This window comes from Gopherus evgoodei, chromosome 8, assembly GCF_007399415.2.
Source record: "Gopherus evgoodei ecotype Sinaloan lineage chromosome 8, rGopEvg1_v1.p, whole genome shotgun sequence".
Lineage (NCBI taxonomy): Eukaryota > Metazoa > Chordata > Testudines > Testudinidae > Gopherus > Gopherus evgoodei.
Genome location: NC_044329.1, coordinates 71973729 through 71994781, shown reverse-complemented (window position 1 = coordinate 71994781; position 21053 = coordinate 71973729). Strand labels below are relative to the sequence as shown.

Genomic DNA, 21053 nt, shown 5'->3' with positions numbered 1-21053 from the left:
CCAACTAGATAATGAGGGTGATGGAGGATGAGGCACAGAGGATTTACTACTAAGACTCAACTACACAACTGTGGAAGAAGTTGACAATGGAAGATAAAATCTTCATCATCATCATCCACAGAAGCCACAAGTTGTTTATCACTTTCAGGCACTGGTGAAGAAACACACCCACACTCACACTGGCATGCTTACTCCTGTTGGTCTTTTTAGGTTCACACTGGTAGGAGTCAGTAAGGAAGACTGGGAAAACAGCCATGGAGGCAAGGGCAGGTTTTTATTTTGAGGGGTGAGAAGAGGCAGATTGTAGATGAGATCTGGTCTGAAAGCAGGGACCAGGAGCAGAGCAGTGGAGGCTGGCAACGCATGTACAAGTAGGCAATTTTTTGAAACAAATATATGTTCACAGCCACTCTATAATGGCAGGTATAGATTATGCTGTTTCTGTTTCAAAACTGACTAGGCACTACTTGTCCTGAGGAGCCTGCAAGTTGGGAGCACATCCCACCTACAGTGGGAGAATTATGGAGAGCAGGGAATATTTTAATGTTAAAATCCGTTTGCTATATTAAGAAGAAGAATGGAATTCTGCTGCTTATTGAGAGTGTGTGTTCAGCAAGACCTGTGGTGAGATTCTGCTGCTAGAAGAGGAGAGATTAAAAGATTAGTTGGTCTATTTTAAAATCAGTACAGAGGTGAAGATCTGCGTTTAGGGCTGAATAGTTCCAGTATTGCCAATCTTAAGAGTTCACAAATCCTGACTCAGACTTTTTAACAGTCTCATGATTTTTAAGACACAGATTTTGATTTCTTGATTTTCAGGTTTCTGAGCCTCCACGGTCATGTTTTCAAGCTTCACTCCACAACCAGGAGAGTTAGAAACTTATTTTTATTTTAAAAAATCCTGAAAGCTGAGATTCTCTCCTAATCATTCCCCACTCCGCGAAGTTAAAGTCTTAGTTTAAACATCACATATTGAGAGACTCATGCTCAATTGGCAAGAGTTGGCAACACTGTAGACAAGGAATAGACATGGGAGAGAATGGGGAGGGCAGACAAGGAGCATTATTCTTGTCTCTTTGCAAGAGCCAACGTTAGGTCATGCAGGGGCTGTTCCTTCTCTGTATTCCAGAGGGCGCACATAGCCCCAAAAATAGTGCGGAGGAGGCAGGGCTATGGACTACTCCCAGCTCACCAACCCACAGATTAGTCCAGGAACACTCTGAGGGAGGGGGAAGTACACACAGGAAGCCTGGGGCAGGACTGCAGCTCCACACCATCTGCTACGCAAGGCTGTGTACAAATTAGCCCTTTGTACATAAAGGGCAAAGGAAGCTTACACAGAAAATGTACCACTTAAAACATATCTTCTATTTTTGAGCCTGAGAAGAACTATATTTGGCTGGGTGAATTTTGACAAGTTATTTCAATCCTAATTGTAGCCGATTTTGTTTAATATACAATTACCATATTTGAAAAAAAAAAACAGACACAAAACACAAGCCAGGAAAGCATACTAAGTGGGAATGGATGATAAAACTTACATTTACATAGTACTTTCAATGTAAGTTTAATTTTTTCCTTCACTTAGCACCATAAATACAAGTGTTTTGGAACATCATTGCAGAAAGCATTATGTGCTCATTTAAGGAGTTTCATTTGCATTTAATTTGCCTTCAGTCACTGTATAGGATATTAAGTTTGGAGGCCTGTAAGCACTTCTTGTGAAATAATATTAAGAACCAAACATGAGAAATCTCCATATTTTTTGCAACAGTTTTCACTCAACAGTATCTATTTTTTATTACATTATATCTGTTTAAAGATATACGATCTGTTGTTCGTAATTTCGTTTGAAACCAGTTTTAATGAAGAAGATACTAGTAACCTTGTTTATTCAGAGAGATGTATAAATTATATCAATATAGCATGCACAACTAGAGCTTTCTTTAGCGTCCGGGGCCTTTCAAATTCCTTGATTGTGTGAAGGCTGTGAAGTGCTCGCAGGGCTTCATTCAATGCATATTGACGTCATATGCCCATCTTTTGGAGCAGGCCCTAATGGTAAGTGGCACTTTACGTACATCTATGAGGCACGGAGCTCTATTCATCCCTTGTGTAACTCCACTGCTTTCAGTGAAGTCACATCAGGGATTGACTTGATCAATTGTCCCTGCCTGGAGGTGTTTACTGTTTTAACAGACAAGTATGCTATATATGCTACCAGATTATACACAAAATGCCAAGGTGAAATCATCAGCATAGAGATTAGTACGAGAAAGATTTGCAAAGAAGTGTTGGGTCTAAACTTTTGGTGAACTTTGGAGCCAAAAAACACCCAGACTGGCCGTCTCTGCATAATCCTTTCTGAACCTTTTTTGAACAAAGCACTGACCTGCAAACTACTCATGACACCCCCTTCCTCAAGTAGCCATTAGCCTTTATCTCTATGCATTTACTTGTTAAACTTGCTCTTCCTGTAAAATCTTGATTGATTATGCATGACCATTATCTTTTGTTAATCACTTTGTTTACTTCTGTGTATAAATATTGATGCCCACCCCTAATAAAGGGGCCACACTTATTCTAAAGCTTTTGGGGTAGTGTGTGCCCGTTGATCAACGCATTTGTGTCTGGTCTCTGACAGAATTGTGGGCCCATATTCCAACTCCGCACAACCTCGGGTGTTGGAGAGGTGAGTGAGGACTTGCTTTATTACCTAACAATTTGGGGGCTCGTCCGGGATTCCTTCTGGTGCGGTACCTCTGTCCAGTGGTCAGACCACTCATATATGAATTGGCAAGGCGCCACAGGAGATTTCTCCTAGCCAATTCAATATTGAGGGGTCGTGTATTGGACAGCAGGGTAAACGCCAGTTGGAGGGCTCCTGTCAGACACCATGGGTCAAGGGACTAGCGTGCCTCTTGAGAGTCCGTTGGGGATTGTAAATAAGTTATGGAATGAAGGGAAACTCCCAGTACAGACAGGAATGTCTAGGAAGAAGTTGTACACACTATGTGTAAGGAATTGGACTGGGTATACCGCGGTATTGGCCGACTCGGAGATGAGGTGGCCTTCGTATGGCTCTTTCGAGCAGGCTGCCTTAAGAGGAGTAAAGAGCCAGATCGAAAAAGACCATCCGGGACAGTTATGTTACTGGTTTTGTTGGGACACAGCAGCAGAGCTGTGGAAATCTTTAAAAATTATGGCAGTCAGGTACTCTCCCGAGAGTGAACCCCCTCCAGGTTATTTCGATGAAGGGTGTAGACCACGGCGTGTTTTGACTCGTCAGCTGGTCCCCTCTGCACCTGCCCCTATTCCTCCGCAGGGGAACTCTCTCCTTGTAGCAGAGGGGAATCTGCAGGATCCCAGATTGGAATTTGTGCAGAAGGATGAGGAGGAATTGGAGGGGCCAACCTCGGGAGGAGTAGTTACTAGGCTTAGGTCCAAGCAGGTACAGCAGGGTGCATGCCCCCCCCCGAGGATAGCCTAGAGGATGTCTCTGTCAAATCTCTTGCGAATAATAAAAGTATGGTTATAGAGATGCCTTTACAGGTGCACGATCAACCTTATATGAGCAATGATGGACGATTGCAACATGCTAGTATTGTGGAATATAAAGGATGGCTAGAATGGGATTTGAAAGAGTGGGGACAGTTGTCAGGGTCTTTTGGGGAAAATCCCCGAAAGATCATAGAACTTCTAGAAAGATTGTTTTTAAGTTATAATCCTACTTATACGGATGTGGATCAGTTGTTAAGTAGAGTTTTGACTGGAGAAGAACGTAGTAGATTGTGGATGGCAGAAAGGACATGGGGAGATAGCAATGCAGCTAATGTTACTTGGATGGATAGGCGGGATCTGGCCGCTGGCTGGAATCCCCTAGACTGGACTCAGCTAAGGCTGACTCAGCTGCGAACAGATAGAGAGCGATTGTTAGAGAGACTCAAGGAAATGGCTCGCCGCTCGCCTAATCAGGCTAAGTTCATGCAGATTCGGCAGGAATCTGATGAGCCGCCCAGAAAGTTCTGGTCGAGGCTATTGGAGGGGGCCCGAATGTTCACTCAGATGGATCCTGAGAGAGAAGCAGACCACCCTACTCTTATTTCATTTTTTGTGAATCAGTCGGTGCCCCCTGTAAGGGATTACTTCTTAAAGTTTCGCCCTGGTTGGGGAGGTGAGTCAGTCACTTCAGTGTTGGAAGTAGCTGATTTTGCCTGGGAGAAAGAAAGGGAAAGTAGTAAAAAGAAAGAGAAAAAGGAAGAATATAAGCTGATGGCTTTAGCTTTTCACGGTGGTGTTCGAGGCAAAGGCCGTGGCCGTGGCAGGGGATTCCAGGGTGCCCGGGGAAGAGGGTCCTGGCGACCCCAGCCATCAGGAAATTGTTTTCAGTGCGGACAGCCTGGTCACTTTAAACGTGAATGCCCCTGGGGACGCCCAGAAGGTCTGGCTGCATCCGCAGATGCTTACACAAGTGAGGAATACACCCCTGCACCACCAGCTCAGCCCATCCCCCAGGCCTGGATCAACTATGGAAAACAGCAGCAGCCGCAGCAAACTCAGCCTCCTCAATGACGGTACCCCGGGGGCGAAGGCAAACAATGTGATGGTCTTATTTCCTTAATGTCTTTAGCCGGCTCCTTTCTCACTTTCTCTCCTCCCAGCGAAGAGCCTCGTTTAACCCTTTCAGTCCAGGGACTGCCTGTCTCTTTCCTCATTGATACTGGGGCTACTTTCTCTCTTTTAAATCATGCCCCCTCTCCCTGGCTATCCTCTGAGGTTAAAACTGTGACTGGGGTGGAGGGCAACCCACAGTCTCTGGGACTCACTTTGCCTTTGAATGTTATTTATGCTGATAAATGTTTTTCTCACCGTTTTCTTTTTTCCCCAGCTTGTCCGATCCCTTTGATGGGCCGGGATTTACTCTGTAAGCTTGAGGCTACTTTAACCTGCACTCCTGAAGGGGTAGGATTATTGATGACAGTGTTAGGAGATTCGGCCCCTACTCAGGGTAATTGGGAAACACCCCCCTCTCTCTCCCCTGACCTCACTGACTTGCCTTCAACCCTCTGGGGAATTTCTGACACTGATGTTGGCCTGCTCCTTTCGGCAGAGCCCGTAAGGATTCAGGTAAAGCCTTCCTTAACCCCCCCGTCAGTCCCTCAATACCCCCTGTCGCTGGAAGCCCGGGAGGGCATCCGCCCCATTATTGAGGGATTCATTGCACAAAAGCTAGTCCGCCCTCAGCGCACTCCCTGTAACACCCCTATACTGCCTGTCAAAAAGCCTCCTAAAAAGGACGGAGACCCTGTTCGTTGGCGCTTTGTACAGGATCTACGAGTTGTTAATCAGTATGTGGTCCCTCTTCATGCAGTAGTTCCTGACCCAGCTACTATCATCAGCCAAATCCCCTGGGATGCTGAGTGGTTCACTGTTATTGACTTAAAATCAGCTTTTTTCAGCATTCCTGTGCACCCAGACTCTCAGTATCTCTTTGGTTTCACCTGGGAGGGACAAAGTTATGTCTGGCAACGACTTCCTCAAGGCTACAGAGACAGCCCCACGATTTTCAGCCAGTGCCTCCGCCACGACTTGGAAGGTTTCACCAGTCCACAGGGATCCACATTGGTCCTATACGTAGATGACATCCTATTAGGTAATCGCGAAGAAGCTGCCCTCCGCATCGATGGTAAGGCACTTTTATTATACCTACACACCAGAGGCCACAAGGTAGACCCTAAAAAGATTCAGTGGGTCTCACAGAAGGTCCGATATCTGGGCTTCCTGTTAACCCCAGAAGGAAGACAGATGGACCCAGCCCGCATAAAGACTATTCAAAACTGCCCTCTACCGAACACCAAGAAACAACTTCGAGGTTTCTTAGGATTAATTGGCTTCTGTCGCCCCTGGTTGCCGTCCTGCGGGGAGTTAAGCAAACCGCTCCACCGACTCACTGCTAACCTTGCTCCTGACCCTTTGCAGTGGTCCCCGGACACTATTCAAGCCTTTCAGTTACTCAAGGACAGTGTGGCCTCCTCCATGTCTCTCCGCCCCCCCAATTACAGCAAACCCTTTCACCTTTTTGTCCACGAGAGGGGCGGAATTGCTAGTGGTGTCCTTACCCAGCTGAGCGGGCCCCACCATTTCCCGCTTGCTTTTTACTCTCAGCAAATCGACCCTGTCGCTCAGGGAACCCCATCCTGCACCCGGACTCTGGCAGCAGCTGCCCTGCTGATCACAAAGGCAAAGAGCCTAACCCTGGGTCATTTTACCACGGTTTGGACCTCTCATGCCTTGTCAGCCCTTCTGCGTAGGGGCACAACCCAAGTCTTTTCGGCCCATCGTCAGCAACAGCTAGAGGCCGAACTCTTAAAAGACACTAACCTAATTTTTGAAAGGTGTGGACCCCTTAATCCAGCTACCTTGCTTCCTGACCTGCCAGTCCCCCAGGACCAGCACGACTGTGTGGAAGTAGTTTCCAGCATCTTACAGATAAGAGACAACCTGTTTGACGTGCCACTGGACAACCCCGATTGCATCCTCTTCTCGGACGGAAGCTCCTTCTATGTTGATGGCAAGCGTTTCACTGGTTATGCTGTCACCTCTGAATGGGACATTCAAGAGGCCGCCTCACTGCCAGGCAACTGGGGAGCCCAAGCCGCTGAACTCTATGCCCTGGCCCGAGCTTGCCAGTTGGCCGCTGGTAAGACCGTTACCATTTTTACTGATAGCAAATATGCTTTTGGAGTTGTGCATTGTCATATCCACCTCTGGAAGTTTCGAGGTTTCCAGACAGCTGCCGGTAAACCCATTCAGCACCTCCCCCTCATCCACAAGCTTTTGGACGCCCTCCAAAAACCCTCCGTCCTGGCTGTAGTTCACTGCCGGGCCCATACTAAAGATAGCAGCCCCGTTACCCGTGGGAATGCCCTGGCTGACGCCTCCGCCAAGAAGGCTGCCACCTTACCTTTAGCCATGCCCACATTGGCTATTGCAACCTCCTCCTTTACTCCACCGCACCCCGTACCAGTACCCGCTGCTGAACTAAAATCATGGGAAAGCCTCGGGGCCACTCTGGTCAAAGGGACCTGGCTTATGCCAGATGGCCGAGCCTGCCTCCCTCGCTCCACATACCCTGTGGCAGTTCGCTGGCACCATGATAAAGGGGGTCACTACGGCACGCACGCCCTCGTGGACACTATCGCTCGCTTTTGGTATGCTCCAGGCATTCAACCCTATTGCCTATCAATAGTGAAAGCATGCAGCACATGTCAGCGTAATGGACCTGCTCCACCTCTTAACAAAATTAAGGGTGGAAGACCTCCGCCTGCTGCTCCATTTCAACATCTTCAAATTGATTTTGCAGATATGCCAAAGGCTTTTGGAAAAAAGCACCTCCTTGTTTTGGTTTGCCCTCTGACTTCCTGGGTCGAAGCTTTTCCTACTGCTAATTGTACTGCTGCCACAGTGGCGAAGATTCTCCTTAGAGATATTGTACCCCGTTTTGGCATCCCTCTTGTGCTCGACTCAGATCGCGGACCTCACTTTACTGGTCATGTCCTTGGCCATTTAGAACAAGGACTGGGCATTTCACACTCCTTTCATACACCCTACCACCCCCAGTCTAGCGGGAAAGTTGAGCGTATGAATAGGGAACTTAAGTTTACATTGGCTAAATACTGTCAGGAAACAGGATTAAAGTGGCCTCAGGTACTTCCCTTGGTCCTGTTTCACCTTCGTACTCGCCCAACCCGCGCATTGGGATTATCCCCCTTTGAACTGCTCTATGGACACCCCCCTTTCAAAGGCGGGGCGCTACCACGTGCTGATGTTTCACTATTGGGAGGGGATCATATGACTGCGTGTCAGTTTCTCTCCCTACAGGCTCGCCTCCGTACCCTTTGGAAAGCCTCGCAGTTTTCCCAGACCGTGCCGCTGGAGGAACAAATCCACCCGTTCCAACCAGGGGACTTCGTCTGGGCCAAAAAGTTCGTTCGTGACGACACCCTCCAGCCAAGGTTTACTGGACCCCACCAGGTTCTTTTGACAACCCAGACTGCAGTGTTCCTGGAAGGACGCAAATCTTGGATCCACCACTCCCACGTCAAGCCAGCCGTAGTGGACCACAGTGACGGACCAGCAGCTCTTGTCACCACTGAGGACACTGCCTTCGACCAGTGGACCAGCTTACCTCTCTCAGACATTAGACTTAAATTAACTCGAAAAAAATGAGAGGACCCTTTATTCTGACAACTGTATGTTTTTTATGCTTTTTCAGTTTATTTTCTGCTTATGAAGATAATGCTTTTATTAGATATTCCCATGAGGTTAAAACTCGTATTTTAGGAAATAGAAGTGATTGCTGGGTATGTACTCAATTTCCAGTAAATGCAGCACAGGGACTCCCCTTCACACCCATTCCCCTAACCACTGCTAATATGACTTGGATGCCACCGACTAGAATAAAAGATCCAGTCCAACCCAATCTTACATGGGACAAAACAGAAGTGCCAATTAACAAATATCTCAGGGTAACCAATCAAACAGGATCACTGTGTTTTGTTAAAGAAAAAGGGTCAACTTTTGTGGGAACAAGTAAATGCAACATATATTTTAATGGCACCGCCTTTAGTAAAAATCTTGGCTTCAAGCCTTGCGCATCCCACTTATCCCATATGTGGATCCCTCACCCCGATCCAACCTTTTCAACTTTTTCATGGAGGGGCAGGTTTTCAGAGTCAGTTTTTAAAAAGCCCTGCTCAGAGCTCGAGGGTGTCCAACTAATTGTTAAAGGATACACAATTGCCTTCTACAACTGCTCAAGCAGTACTACACTGCCCTTTGAGGACAACACTACCAAATTGTGCCTCTGCAGTTCACACAACGACCCCTCTGCGTTACCAGGGGAACAGTGGTACAACGGGCGGTGGGTTACCTCCTACTTTGAGAAATGGAATACCCAAAACGCATTATATGGAACATACTGGGTGTGCGGGCCCAAGGCTTATTATTTCCTCTCCCCTGATTGGGCAGGGTCATGTTATTTGGCATGGCTAGCACCGCCTTCTTGGATCTCCCTCACCCCCCCTCATTTTCCCCACGTTCGTAACATCCGTGAAACTGACAGAGATATTAATCTCCGTGATGGTTTGTCCTGGCAGCGGTGGGCTGGTCACACTAGCTTGAAGGGTGCTATCATCCGTCTACAGGGACTATTAGAATCTTTGACCAATGAAACTGCAACCCTATTTGAGAACCAGGCCGGGGAAATGTCCCAGCTGCGCCAGTTGGCTTTGCAAAACAGAATGGCTTTAGATATGATGTTAGCAGCCCAGGGAGGAACTTGCGCCCTCATAAATGAAGAATGCTGTGTTTTTGTAAATGACACCTACTCTGACACTTTTCAACGTACCAAACACCTAAGGGAAATGGCTAAAAACTACTCCTCTGGCCAGCCACCTTATGATTGGTGGGGAGCCTTATGGAATTGGCTGCCCGGATTTGGGTGGGTTAAAAACCTCTTGGTGGGTGTTGTTGGGGCCATGGTAGTCCTTATAATACTGTGTTGCTGTATTCAGTGTGTCCCCTCCCTCATAAACTCATGTAAGTCAGTTTATTCTTTTCCCACTTCAGCTAAAAGCCTTACTCTCTTCGAATTGGCCCAGGCTGAAATTGCCAAGCGGCCCTTGAGATCTATAAATAGGGTGTAGCTTTTTGATTAATAGTTATCTCAAAGCTACAAATGGAGGAATGTTGGGTCTAAACTTTTGGTGAACTTTGGAGCCAAAAAACACCCAGACTGGCCGTCTCTGCATAATCCTTTCTGAACCTTTTTTGAACAAAGCACTGACCTGCAAACTACTCATGACACCCCCTTCCTCAAGTAGCCATTAGCCTTTATCTCTATGCATTTACTTGTTAAACTTGCTCTTCCTGTAAAATCTTGATTGATTATGCATGACCATTATCTTTTGTTAATCACTTTGTTTACTTCTGTGTATAAATATTGATGCCCACCCCTAATAAAGGGGCCACACTTATTCTAAAGCTTTTGGGGTAGTGTGTGCCCGTTGATCAACGCATTTGTGTCTGGTCTCTGACAGAATTGTGGGCCCATATTCCAACTCCGCACAACCTCGGGTGTTGGAGAGGTGAGTGAGGACTTGCTTTATTACCTAACAGAAGCAGGAGAGGGAAGACAACTGGTAAAAAAGTATTCCCAAGCACAAATGCAGAGATGGAGCTGGCCATTAGGGAAGGCTAAGAACCCAACCCTATGACAGAACGGGACTTGGCACAGATGCAGGATTCTGCGTGAGTAGACCTGAATACAGGATCAGGGCCTAAGGGGGAAGTTAAGAAAGAGGACTGGGAAGAGAGAGAGGGCTATTACTACAAATCTCACTGTTCTCAAAACAAAAGGTGAGATTCACTTATTTGAGTTAACTTTCTTACAATAATGGAAACAGCAAAACAAATGCAAACCAAACCAAAGAAAATGAGGGGAGAGGAAGGAAATGCTTCAAATGCCACAGTGGCACAGGTGGACAGGCTGTGCTGCTGTAGTGCTTCAGTATTGACACTACCTATGCCAATGTGAGGAGTTCTCTCATTGGTGTAGGTAATCCACCTCCCTGAGGGTCAGTAGCTAGATCAATGGAAGAATTCTTCCATTAACCATCTACACTGGGGGATTCAGTTGACTTAACCACATTGCTCAGGTGGATTAATTTTTCATACCTCTGAGTGACATAGCTGGGTCGATCTACTTTTCTAGTGTAGACCAGCTCTTAGTCTATTTGTTGTGTTTTTTTTATTAAGTTAAAAATTCGTAAATTGCTCATCTACCATGGGAATGAGCAAGGTATAAATAAAAACCTTGCTAGATTAGAATAGCTAGAGCAGGAGTAGGAGGAAAGGAGATTAAAGATGTAAGCAGAGGCAGAGCTCTGGGGAGCCTGGCCCTTGAACATGAGGATGTGAAACCCAAATGCAAAGCATCATAAAACAGGAATCCAGTGACAGGATCTGAGGAAGAAAGAGAAGGGGAATGTGTTCAGAATGGCAGCAAAACAAGATAATAATAGCAGGATCATTTTGGATAGACTAAAGTGATCAGACTAGTATAGATAAAGAGGAAAGGGCCAATTTTAGCATATGTGAAAGTAGAATGAATTATATTGTAAAAATAAGAATGGATTAAAGAAATGTATGTACCTTTAAGCAGAAATAAGAAATGTTGAAATACAGGTGCCAGGAAAAGAAACATTAGGCATAAACAATGGTGCTAATGGCGAAACATTAACAGAAGATCAGTAATAGTTAGTAAGGAAATAAGATATGCATGCCTAGCCCAGGTAAACTTATCAGATTCTGCTTCCTTTGTTATCTTGTTAAGTTCTCGCCCTTTTATGATAGTTTGTGTCTTGCATGGTGCTCACATTATCTGGATGTTATTAGCAGAGCGCTGTGCTAATAAAACAGAGTAGTCTGACAAACTGTGAGTCCTAAGTCTAACTTTGACAATTTGGAGGTCCCACTGAGATGGCAACCATCTTCACTGGGGCTGTGTGATTCCTGACCATTTTTGTAGGACGATCATGGCAGCTGGCACCTGGGAGCACACCGCGGGGCTGGATGCCTGCTTGGAGGGTGGGTGGGGAACACCAGAGCACACCGCGGGGAAGGATACCTGCTTGGAGGGGGGGTCGGGGAACACCAGAGCACACTGCGGGGCAGGATGCCTGCTTGGAGTGGGGGATGTGGAACACCTGAGCACACCGCGGGGCTGCCTACGTGCTGGGGGGGGTGGGAAACATGGGAGCACACCGCGGGGCTGGATGCCTGCTTGGAGGGGGTGTCGGGGAACACTGGAGCACACCGCGGGGCAGGATGCCTGCTTGGAGTGGGGGACGGGGAACACCTGAGCACACCGCGGGGCTGCGTATGTGCTGGGGGGGGGAACACGGGAGCACACCGCGGGGCTGGATGCCTGCTTGGAGGGGGGGTTGGGGAACACCAGAGCACACCGTGGGGAAGGATACCTGCTTGGAGGGGGGGTCGGGGAACACCGGAGCACACCGCGTGGCTGCCTACGTGCTGGGAAGGGGGGGGTAAAAACAGAGCGCCATGGGCTGGGGAACCGCGAATCTGGCACCCTGCACTCAATTATCCCTAAACTCTCCACAGGGTTTCCTACTGCCAGACATATCATTGCTGCATGTTACCTGGGAAGAGAGGGAAGGTCTTCTACAGGAATGTGGATACCGCCCTGGCCCCTATGCAGCTTGCCTGTGTGCAGCCATGGTCCCCCCACCCCTCGCTGCACAGTGGATCGGACGAGTTAGCCTGACCGGGACAGGGATCACGGTGGCTCTCCTGATCAATTTGAGAAAGCAAATTGCAAACGCTCTTGCAGCAACATTTCAAGAGATTACCGAGGCAGATTACAGCGACGTTATAGATCAAATCAATGGGCTATTCCACGTTTAGGCATGCATGCAGGCAGCCATAACCAAAATCCTCCTCTCCCAAAACATTGAAATCTACTTACCACGAGCACGATCCTCAGCTTCCTCCTCAACATCAGCTTCCAGCTGCTGCGACTGGCTAGCCTCCTCTTGGCTTGAGAAGAGCTCCTGGCTGCATGTGTCCTGGGACTCCGGGGTGTCTCCCTCCACGCCAGTAGCCTCACTGTCTCCGTCCTCTACAACATCCCCCACTTCTCCCTGCTCTGAACTCTCCATCGTGCTCCTAGGATTTGCAGTGTGGTCACACCCAAGTATGGCATCCAGCTCCTTGTAAAAACGGCAGGTTGTGGGGGCAGCTCCTGAGTGGCGATTTCCCTCACGGGCTTTGCAGTACGCACTCCTCAGCTCTTTAATTTTTACCCTGCACTGCAAAGGCATCCCGTTCATGGCCCCTTCTCATCAAGGACTGCGATATCTGCCCATACGTATCATAATTTCTCCTTCTGGAGCGCAGCTGTGTTTGCACAGCCTCCTCTCCCCAAACACTAATGAGGTCCTGCAGCTCTGCATTGGTCCATGCTGGGGCTCGTTTGGTGTGTGGAGGCATGGTCGCTGAGTGATTGATAGATTAATTGCACTCCACACCTGGCTGAGCAAATAGGAAGGGGATTTTTAAAATTCCCGGGGCATTTAAAGGAGGGGTCAGGTGAGCACAGGGCAATGGAGTTTGCTTGATTACCAGAGAGGCTTCTTCAAGTATGCTGGGATACCTGCTTATGCCACGGAGGTCAACAAAAACGCTGGTGAGTGTCTACACCTGATGACCAGCGCTGGTGATCCAGCGCTGGATCCTCTACACCCGAGGCTCAACCGGGTGTACGGCCAGCGCTGCAAACAGGGAGTTGCAGCGCTGGTAGTTCCGTGCAGGTGTGTACACATCCTAAGTTGCAGCGCTGTTACCCCCTCACCAGCGCTGCAACTCTGTAGTGTAGACAAGCCCTGAGCCTTAAAATGGCTCTGTGTAATCAGACTGTCACTTTGATAAGGCTACATAAAAACTCTGTAAGAACAAAAGAAACATTTATACTTTATGTAAAAATTGATATGGCTATTTTTTTTAAAGTTATAGTATAGAAGGAATGTGCATTTTCCCTAGGACATGTGCAGTGTATATTGTAGAAATGGGTAAAAGAAATGCAAATGAAACATGTTGCTGAATTAAAATTCTATTAGGGCTCCAAAAAGAGCCACAATAGGCTGTGTTTTCTTTTTCAGATCTCTGTTTGTTAAGACAGAGTCTCTGAGCTCTGCTGATGGCTTTGAATCCAAAAAGCCAAGCCTGTGTTGATGCAAATTACCTAACTGATAAAGAAAGGTGAGAACTGCCAGCACAAAAAAAGCTACAAATAAGGCCTTGGCTACACTGGCACTTTACAGCGCTGCAACTTTCGCACTCAGGGGTGTTAAAAAACACACCCCTGAGAGCTGCAAGATACAGCGCTGTAAAGCCTCAGTGTAATCAGTGCCGCAGCGCTGGGAGCGCGGCTCCCAGAGCTGCAAGCTACACCCGTAGAGGATGTGGTTTACGTGCAGCCCCACCACTGGCACTCCGACCACACTCACACTTCAAAGCACTGCCGCGGCAGCGCTTTGAAATTTCAAGTGTAGCCATGCCCTAAGAAACATACCTGATGCTTCTCAGCTATTATCTGTGCATAAACTTAAAGCTTAACACAGCAGGAAAAACATTACAAACTTGGTCTGCTATATAAGAGGAAAAACTAAGGTACACCACCTAATGGATGTAATGACTAAATAGTGGGATAATTTCCCCATAACTCTTAAAAAGTAGAAGCCATTAAAACCTGGCCTGCCTATGGAACAAAAAACACAGGGAAATATGGGGGTAATTCCTTTGTTTTGCCTGCAATCAGCAAGGGTATTTGTAAAAGAACAGAATCTTTAAGCAATAATCAATACCACCCCAAAACGGGTAGAAAAATTTTATTTTTGTCTTTCAGAAAAAGCTAATACCAGCTACAGAACAACCACTTACAAAAACAAATGAAGGTTAAAAAAAACCAAAAACATACTGAAATAGCTATGGAATGTACTGAAATGCAGATATTTAGAACATAAGATGTTTTGGGTAATATCAGAGAATATTAAAGTTTTGATACATCTGTTAAAGCAAAGAAAAAGATAATTGTTTAATATCTATCAATATAAATGGATGCAGTATGTCTCCAGTACGGTGAGACAAAATTTTAAGTGAAGAAATTGTTGTTAAAATTGCACACCAACAGGCTCCGGAAGCAAAGATGTGGAAAGTTAGCCCACTCCCCAGATTGCTCCTGGGATCCTTCTGGCTACCCCAGACCTCAAGCCAGTGGGCTGGGGAGGAAGGGAAACTATTGGACACTAGAGGTTGTACCAAGTGGACTCTTCAAAAGTGGGCATGCTTATCCATGACTGTTGCTCCAAAGCCCTGTAGTAAAGACATCTCACTAGGATCCTGTATGTGGGACAAAATCAATAATGAGACAAAGTATTGTATAATGGGCAATATGTGTGTTAATTCTAGGAAAGAAGTGTTTTAAAAGGAAAAAAAGTATTAGCAACCCCCAGTAGACAAATATACATGGAATGTAAGTACTGTGTTTACCAATAATCACATTTACTATTTGCCACAACCAAAAAGTCTCAGCTTACTGTGAGCACTGATTTAGCTGAGTTCTCTATCAATCTTGGCATTTAATGGCAAACAGTTATGAATCATCTGCTTAAAAAGGTAAGAAGGTAACATAGTTCCTAAAAACAAAAACAAACAAACAAACAAAACAATGTGGGAAACAGAACCATTCATATTATACACGCAAATGGGGACATGTTAAGAATTGCCACTGCAGAAAGACATAACAGCTTACCATTGGTATAACGTATTTTCTGGATGGTCTCTCACAACTACTATCATATTAATGTTACTACCTATAATTGTTTTTGGTTTTAAATTGCATGTGTTTAACTGAAATATTTGGAATGTGCTGTTGGATAAAACAAATGTATGCAAAGCTAAAGCCACAGGCCCAAATCACCTCCCACTATTTTCTATTATGCAGACTAAATAAGAAATGACACTGGAGATTAATAATCTTAGTGTCAAAAGGGGGATATGTAGGAGCTGGATTTTATAATGTACTATGAGAATTAATGTCTGATTTGATTTCATCCTGTCAGCCCGCCTTTTTGAATAGCAGAAAGCAATGACAGACCAGAACAATCCTTATGAGTGATTATGGCCACCCTTTTGTTTTAGGATGTGTTATAATGTCTACTATAGTTTCCTATATGCATTACAAGTAGGCACTCTAGTTAGATATACATTTCTTTGTTTTAAGATTTAGTTAGGGTATGGCTACATTTGGAATTTCAAAGCGCTGTCCCGGCAGCGCTGCGGGAGCGCTGCCGCGGCAGCGCTTTGAAGTGTGAGTGTAGTCAGAGCGGCAGCGCTGGGAGAGAGCTCTCCCAGCGCTGCATGTAAACCACATCCCTTACGGGTGTAGCATGCAGCGCTGGGAGCCGCACACCCAGCGCTGCTGCCCTGATTACACTGACGCTTTACAGCGCTGTATCTTGCAGCGCTCAGGGGGGTGTTTTTTCACACCCCAGTTGCAGCGCTGTAAAGTGTGAGTGTAGCCAAGGCCTTAATAAGAGACAGGATTCTCTACTGTGTCTATGTTAAGTAAATAAAAGAAACATTGAAGGCCTGGGTCTCAATGTAAATTGTCTTGGTTATTAATTGTAAAACTTAGCAAGGTTTAATTTGCAATGCCTTTTTGCTCAATATAAAGTACTACTGTTTGTATTCTCAATCTGTTTCTGTGAATGAGAAATGTATGCATCAGGAAAAGATAAGGTGTGAAGGCCATTGTTATAGCCAGAGTCAAGGAAAGAAGCAAAGAGACTTAAAAAAAAAAAAAAAAACCATCAAAGAATCATCAGGTACTGCTTACTAGTCAGACGGCTGTTAAACTGTCTGGCATTGCAGCAGAGTGGATACATGCTTTGCAGTGTAAGAATGCACCACCCCCAGCAAACCAATCATCACCTCAGGACCACGCAGAGTCAATTTTGACTCCAGAAGAAGACGTAGAGGAACAGCCTGCAATACCTTACAATCTACGCTCTCGTAAGGGTTGCCAGAAGCAGACGATGACCTAAAGCAAGGCCCAAGAAGCAGCAGTAGCGAGCCTAGCGCCTGCTGCCTGGTAGATGTAAAACCATGACTGCGGTTCCCTCAGTTGAGGTTGTCAGAACCAGAAGGGCCCTGCCTCCAACATGCACCTCTGGTGGTGCCTGTTCCTCAGCTGCTGGTGTCTTAAGATCTGGGGAATCCACAATGACAATTCTTTTATCCAGCAGCAAGTGTGGATAGCTCAGACCCCTAATATTTCTAAATGCTAGGTCTGCAGCCACATCCCAGCCCACTCTTAAGCTGGTGTTCCTATCCTGGCTATTCCACTCCATTCCTCAGACCTCACTGGAGGACCTCGTCCGTTTAACACAATATGGAACAGCAATGACACCTGGGAAGAGACTATTGGCAGTTCCTTCATCCCAACTGGGGGAGTAATACACCATGCAAAAAGGCTCCTGAGGTTACAAGCAGTAGTTAAAATAATGGCAAATAAAACTGGAGAAAGTTTAAAAGCCTTGGCCAAAAAAACAGGGGCAATCTGACAGATGGCCCTCCAAAACTGTCAGACATTGAACAGAGTGCTGGCAGCCAAAGGAGGGTACTGTGCTCTCACTGGAAAACAACACCAATGAGGTAACAGATCATGCTAGCCACTTAGAACAAAATGCATATCTTCCCCATAAAAAGCCGAGTTCTTTATGGAAGTGACTAAGTAACCTGTTCAATTTCTCTGGCATAAGAAACTGGTTGTTTCAAGGAGCCCTGACTATCCTGTTTGGAATCCTAATAATTTTTGTATGTATTCAGCCAGTCTCCTATTGTATCCAAAATTGTGTAAGGCATGCCATGCAGCTGACTGCCCCATAACAGAGTGTTAATATGATGATTTTGAATATCGCTGATGAACAAAGAGATAAAGAACGGTTAATATGTGGAACCCAGTAAAATGTTGGTCATGGTGAAAGCTTGACCAAAAGGAGGGATTGTGAAAGTAGAATGAATTATATTGTAAAAATAAGAATGGATTAAAGAAATGTATGTACCTTTAAGCAGAAATAAGAAAAAGACGGTTACTCACCTTTGTAACTGTTGTTCTTCGAGATGTGTTGCTCATATCCATTCCAAGTAGGTGTGTGCTCGCCGCGTGCATGTCTGTCAGAAGATTTTTACCCTAGCAACACTCGGTGGGTCGGCTGGGCGCCCCCTGGCGTGGCGCCGCTATGGCACTGAATATATACCCCTGCCGACCCGTCCGCTCCTCAGTTCCTTCTTGCCGGCTACTCCGACAGTGGGGAAGGAGGGCGGGTTTTGGAATGGATATGAGCAACAAATCTCGAAGAACAACAGTTACAAAGGTGAGTAATCATCTTTTCTTCTTCGAGTGCTTGCTCATATCCATTCCAAGTAGGTGAATCCCAAGCCTTACCTAGCCGGTGGGGTCGGAGTGAGATACTGCAGTGTGTAGAACCTCAGAGCCGAAGGCTGTGTCCTCTCTGGATTATTGCACCAGGGCATAGTGGGAAGTGAAGGTATGTACTGAAGACCACGTAGCTGCTTGACATATCTCCTGGATGGGAACTCGAGCTAGGAAGGCGGCCGAAGAGGCCTGAGCCCTGATGGAATGGGCGGTAATATGCCCCGGAGAGGCATGAGCTAGGTCATAGAGAGTACGGATGCACGCCGTTACCCATGACAAAATTCTCTGAGAAGAGACGGGTAGGCCTTTCATCCAATCTGCCACTGCCACAAAAAGTTGGGGCGTTTTGCGGAAGGGTCTCATCCGGTCAATGTAGAAGGCGAGCGCCCTACGGACTTCGAGGGAATGCAACTGCTGTTCTCTATGAGATGTATGCGGTTTAGGAAAGAAGACCAGGAGGAATATGTCCTGGTTGAGATGGAAGGCCGAGACTACTTTAGGGAGGAATGCCGGATGCGGACGTAACTGCACCTTGTCTTTGTGGAACACCGTGTATGGTGGGTCCACCATCAGAGCCCGAAGCTCAGAGACTCTCCTAGCCGATGTGATGGCTACAAGGAAGGCCGTTTTCCACGACAAATACAGGAGTGAGCAGGTCACCAGTGGCTCTAATGGAGGAGTCATAAGTCTCTTCAGGACCAAGTTGAGGTCCCAGGAAGGGGCGGGGCGTCGCACTAGGGGGTATAGACGCTCCAAACCTTTGAGGAACCTCGAGACCATAGGGTGGGAAAAGGCAGAGTAAGTACCTTCTCCTGGATGGAAAGTAGAGATAGTGACCAAGTGCACTCGCAATGATGAGATAGCGAGGCCTTGTTGTTTAAGGTACCAGAGGTAGTCCAATATAGTGGGAATGGGAACCTCCGTGGGTGATGTATTTTGTGCTTGACACCAGCAAGAAAAACGCTTCCAATTGGCCAAGTACGTAGATCGGGTGGAAGGTTTTCTGCTACCCAGAAGTACTTCTTGCACTGGGGCAGAGCAACGTAACTCCGACTGGGTTAACCATGCAGGAGCCACGCTGAGAGATGGAAGGATTGCAGGTCCAGGCCTGCCGTGGTCCTGCGTTATAAGATCCTGATGTGAGGGCAGAGGGATTGGGTTGGCTATCGAGTGGTCCAGTAATGTGGTGTACCAGTGCTGTCGGGGCAACACAGGGGCGATCAGGATCAAGAGAGCCTTGTCCCTGCAGAGCTTTAAAAGAACATTGTGCACCAATGGGAAGGGTGGAAAGGCGTACAGCAGCTGGTCCTTCCATGAGATTAGGAAGGCGTCCAACATCGAGCCTGGGGCTAGACCTTGGAAGGAGTAGAACTTCCGGCACTTCCTGTTGTCGCGGGGAGCGAAGAGGTCTATATGGGGAAAGCCCCACTTCTGGAAGATGGAATATAGGACGTCCGAGCGAAGCAACCACTCGTGAGACCGAAAGGATCTGCTGAGATGGTCTGCCAGGGTGTTCCGAACTCCCGGAAGAAATGATGCTACAAGGTCTATCGAGTGAGCTATGCAAAATTCCCACAATTGGATCGTCTCCTGACAAAGGGGAGATGATCGAGTCCTGCCCTGTTTGTTGATGTAGTGCATGGCCGTTGTGTTGTTGGTAAGCACCGAAACACAACGACCTTGCAGGTGTTGTAGGAATGTCTGGCATGCCAGGCGGACTGCTCTCAGCTCCTGGACGTTTATGTGCAACGCTAGCTCTTGAGGTGACGAGATGCCTTGTGTGCGACAATGGTCTAAATGAGCCCCCCAGCCGAGAGACAACGCATCCGTTGTTAGGGACACCGAGGGCTGCCTCGGATGGAACGGCAGTCCCGCACAAACCAGGGAGGGTGTTAGCCACCATCTGAGGGAGTCTAAGATGCTCTGAGGAATGGTGACCACCATATCTATGGTATCTCTGGCTGGACGGTACACTTAGGCGAGCCAGGTTTGAAGGGGACGCATGCGTAGTTTTGCGTGCTTGGTTACAAAGGTACATGCGGCCATGTGACCAAGGAGGCTCAGACAGGTGCGAGCCGAGGTCATCGGAAAGGTTTGGAAGCTTTTTATAATGGAGACTAGTGCCTGAAACCGGGGCGGTGGCAGGCAGGCTCTTGCGAGATTGGAGTCCAGAATGGCCCCAATGAATTCTATTCTTTGAGTGGGTACGAGAGTGGACTTCTCTTGATTGATCATCAGGCCAAGTCTCTCGAATAGGTCCGTGATGATGGCTACGTGCTGGGTGACCTGAGCCTCGGAGGTTCCTCGAATAAGCCAGTCATCTAGGTAAGGAAACACATGTATTCGCCGAAGACGGAGGAAGGTGGCCACTACCGCCACGCACTTTGTAAAGACACGAGGGGCTGTGGAGAGGCCAAACGGAAGGACTGCAAACTGGAAATGTTGGCAGTGCACCGTAAACCATAGGTACCGTCTGTGCAGGGGATAAATAGTGATATGGAAATATGCGTCCTTCATGTCGAGAGCAGTGTACCAGTCTCCGGGATCCAAGGAAGGGGTAATGGTCCCCAGGGATACCATGTGGAACTTCAACTTCTTCAGAAACATGTTGAGTCCTCGCAGGTCCAGGATGGGTCAAAGACCTCCCTTTGCTTTGGGGATTAGGAAATATCGGGAATAAAATTCCCTGTCCCTTAATTCCTCCAGTACTTCCTCTATAGCTCCAATTGAGAGGAGTGTGCGAACCTCTTGCCAGAGGAATTGCTCGTGAGAGGGGTCCCTGAAGAGAGATGGGGAGGGGGGGTGAGAGGGAGGGAGCAAAATAAATTGGAGGTGGTATCCAAATTCCACCGTGCGTAGGACCTAGCAATCCGAGGTTAACTGGGACCACGCAGGGAAGAAGGAGGAAAGGCGGTTGGAAAACTGAAGGGGATCCCGGGAAAGGACTGGTGCTCTGCTCTCGGGCGCACCT

At 47.2% G+C, this 21053-nt stretch overlaps 1 long non-coding RNA gene across 1 annotated transcript in view; it reads left to right on the top strand.

Annotated features, from left to right (window-relative positions):
- Positions 1-20631, top strand: part of LOC115656855 — a 174869-nt gene extending 154238 nt beyond the window's left edge. Inside the window, exon 3 of the long non-coding RNA XR_004001767.1 lies at positions 20532-20631. This is a non-coding gene — a long non-coding RNA (uncharacterized LOC115656855). The remainder of the gene's footprint in view (positions 1-20531) is intronic.
- The last annotated feature ends 422 nt before the right edge of the window (positions 20632-21053 follow it).